Raw genomic sequence first — 3714 nt, forward strand, 5'->3', positions numbered from 1 at the left:
CGGGTCTGTATATTACTTGAAACCATAAGAAGAGTATGTGATTATTAAAAAAATTAAAAATAGATAAAATTTGCATTTTATGGAGGATACAATTTTTTAGGGATTTCAAAATAATGTACTAAAACATTAAAAGTAATAAGTTCAAATCTGGAACAAATATAAATATTGTAATCATTTCTTATAAATACCATTTCCTAATGTAATTTTCCAAGATATTAAAGATCATAATGCAAAAAACTAAATTTATCAAAAGTAATAGGCTTTATGTTTCTTAAACTACATGCATTTATGAAGTTTCAATCATATTCATCCACTAGTTTTATTGTTGGAATGAAATATAGCAAGACTTGCATTGCCTACTAAGAAAGTTAGTAGTCTGTAATCATCGGGTTAAGGTTTGAGAATGTATTTATCATTAGATAAAAGAATGGAGAACTATATATCTTAAGAATTAAGTAGATTAATTCATAAAATGGATTGAAAACATCCAAGAATACATAAGTTACATTTAAGTTTGTGCAGTATTTTTTTCTTTATCTCAAAAATCAAGATATTTTGTGATCAAAGATATTTCAGTAATAAGATAGCTGAATGAAGTTGATTGGTGGAGAGTAGAAAATTATAAGTTTAATTTTACTATTTAGTTGGTTTTACTTTGAATAGTTAAGCATTTTTCTTTTATTTTATTTCGTTGTAGAATGTATTTAAATAGGTGATAAGTTGATTTTGTTCAACAATTTTGCTTTGAACAGTCAGGAAGTTTTCTTTCTTTACTTTGGTTGTAGAATGTGTATGGGCAAACAACGTTGGAAAAAGGTGTTGAATTGATTCTCAAACTATCAGTGTTACTTGTAGAAGGTTAAACGTTTGTGAAACGATTATTTGTTTGCTACAAGAAATATATGATGATTTTACAGGGGCACAGAAGAAATCTCCAAATGCAGGCTCTGATGTTTTCTACATTTGATGTTTGCTAGAAGTCTTCCTGGCTATTGCTATTTTACTTTATGAACTCATCAGTTCTTGGCCTATGGCAACTGTGTAACGTGTGTTCTTTAAAGTGTAGGAAAATAATTACATGCAGGCTGCAGTGGATTTGCTCATTGTTTTTGTAATAGTCTTTTATACGCTTGCTTTTTAATTAAAATATTGTTGTTAAATTAATCATAAACTGTTGACAAGTGACTACATGCCTTAGTATATAATAATGTCCAGGTAAGAGAAATAAGGAAATTAGTTTTGATAATTTTTTTAAGCTTAAAATGTGTATTTTCTGTGGATGGTTGTTAATATTTTAAATGTTTCAAAAAATGCTGAAGTTGTTTTTAAATCAAGCAAATTATACTACACATATATATTTACTTTTTATCTGTTGTTATGGGGCATTTTTGTGGTATCATTGTATATTGTTAAAAATTTGTTACTTTGGAGTGTTTTCTTAAAAGAAAAAAATCAAGCTATACAAAGAACTGGGACAAAATTAAGTGAAGTTGAAATATGTTTAGCCATTTAATATCAACTATTAAAAACTGGGATCAGGCCAAGTTTACTGCTGGAGTCAATCTTAACTGTAGCTTGTCTGAGATACAAATACTAGATGAAAAGACTAACTTTATAATGTCCAAAAATATCCCTTACAGCTATTACCCCATCTGATAAAACATTGCATTCTAACTCTTTAAGTAAGAATGTACAAACAGTATATTTAATTAGCTAGAATTATTAATGGTTTGATTTTTACTTTTCATCTGAATAAGTTTCTTACTTTGATTGAAAGTTGAATGTTAATGGTGTAATTTTTAATGATAAAACCAAGCAAAGTTGATAATTTCAAATTGCATAATTCCAGAAGCATCACATAGGATGAAATTTCAAACTTGATCATAAAAAAATAAAAAAAGACAAAAAAAAAACTCAGGGTTTTTTATCTGAAAGGCTTAGAAATACCTCTAAATTGATTTAGCTGCCATGTGACTAATGTTCTAATTTTTTACCTATCTAGATAAAATTTAAAGAATGGGTATTGTCAAATTATATGTATATAATCTTCCTTTTTTAATACAAAAATACCTTCTTTTTTTTCTATGGTGTGGTGATGACATTGATACTGCACCGCATGTTTGAAAAGTTGGGTCTATATGATAAATTTTTTTATCTATACAATGTTATCTTGAGCTTAAAATGCAAATTTTGGTTGAAACTTTTATATGATCACATTAATTTTTTATCAGTATCTGTCAGTTTTCAACGTTTTACAGGATTGTAATAAGTAATGAATGTATATAAGAAAGGTCATGTATTATATTGTACGTGGTACTGCAAAGTCTGCCTGCTTAGTGACACAAAATAATTAATCAGGTGCTCACTATGTATCCATGTAACAAAAGGGAAGGAAACATTTTTTGGAAAAGTGCCTTGAATAATTTGTCGTAATTTTGTATTACTTATCATGCTTTCCCCATTAGTCCAAGTGCTTTTAGTTTTCAGTTTCTTAGCTGCTAAGTTAGAAAAAATGTAAGACGGTGGAAATATGTTTTGAAATATCTAGAATATAATATTATGCTGAATGAAAAGGGAATTGAATGTCATGTTACTGTCTGCAGTTGGACATTATAGCTAGTTACATAGTTTAAAATACTCTAATTTTTTTGTCCCAGCAACTTGAAAAGTAGGCTCATTTTGCTTAAGTCTTTGAATAAGGATAAAATTAAGAAACTGAAACCCCAAAAAGTTCAGTTGCTAAATTTTGATAGTCAATATAAAGTGATGAAATGCTGTCATGTTGGTGTAAAAAAATAAGGCCAGCCGTTAAATAGTTTTATGCAACTTTACTGCTTTCTAGTGGGTGGGGGGGACATTTCAATGTGCATGATAGTGATTGGCCACATTTTTTCAGTATTACTTTTTCATTTTAGATATCAATAAAGCAATGAAAGCATAATTATTGTCTGAATGTAGCATTTTTTATTACCCTGTACAAACATAAGATACTCATTTATACAATAGTCCTCAGACTAAAAACACAGTGTAACATTCTAGACAATATTTAGTCATCAAGGATAAAAAAACATTATAACGTTGTAAGTAATATAGTCCTTAATATTAATATTCTAGATTATATCTAGTCCCTAAGTTAAGAAAACAGTATGACATTGTAGATAATACAGTCCTCAAGGTTATTTAGTATAACATTGTAAATAATACATAGTCCTCAATACTAAAAGACAGTAAAACTTGAATAACATTAGGTTGTAACAACATATATCAAAACATTTATTAAATGAAATAGTCTCCATTCTTATCGATGATGCTTTTCCATCATACAATCATGTTGTTAATGCCCTGATTAAAAAAAATCACTTGACTTTGAAGCAAAAACATGTCGATGTCCTCTTTACTACCTTCAACATTTGCATACGTTTTCCCATTAAGATGGTAACCTGATGGTGCCATATCCGGAGAATACGGTGAGTAGGGGAGAACTTCCCAACCCAACTCCATAATATTGTGTTGTGTCAAACGTGCATTGTCGTGGAGAAGTACACCACGTTTCCGATTGATGAACGAAGGGCTTGATTTAAACGTTCCAGTTGCTGATTATAGATCTTTGCATTTCGCTGTGGATTGAGGAGTTCGAAATTAATTACTCCTTTGATGTCCCGCCAAGTGCAAAGCCTCACTTTCTGCAGATGGAGTCCAGGTTTTGGGGTCGGA

At 29.6% G+C, this 3714-nt stretch overlaps 1 protein-coding gene across 6 annotated transcripts in view; it reads left to right on the forward strand.

The window, feature by feature from the left end:
- LOC106468994 (protein hu-li tai shao-like) overlaps positions 1-2941 on the forward strand; it is a 77946-nt gene extending 75005 nt beyond the window's left edge. For all 6 annotated transcript variants that reach the window (XM_013929448.2, XM_013929450.2, XM_013929451.2 and 3 more), the window contains one exon: positions 918-2941. The gene's annotated coding sequence lies outside the window, so the exon portion shown is untranslated. The remainder of the gene's footprint in view (positions 1-917) is intronic.
- The last annotated feature ends 773 nt before the right edge of the window (positions 2942-3714 follow it).

This window comes from Limulus polyphemus, unplaced genomic scaffold, assembly GCF_000517525.1.
Source record: "Limulus polyphemus unplaced genomic scaffold, Limulus_polyphemus-2.1.2 Scaffold3252, whole genome shotgun sequence".
NCBI classification, from domain to species: domain Eukaryota; kingdom Metazoa; phylum Arthropoda; class Merostomata; order Xiphosura; family Limulidae; genus Limulus; species Limulus polyphemus.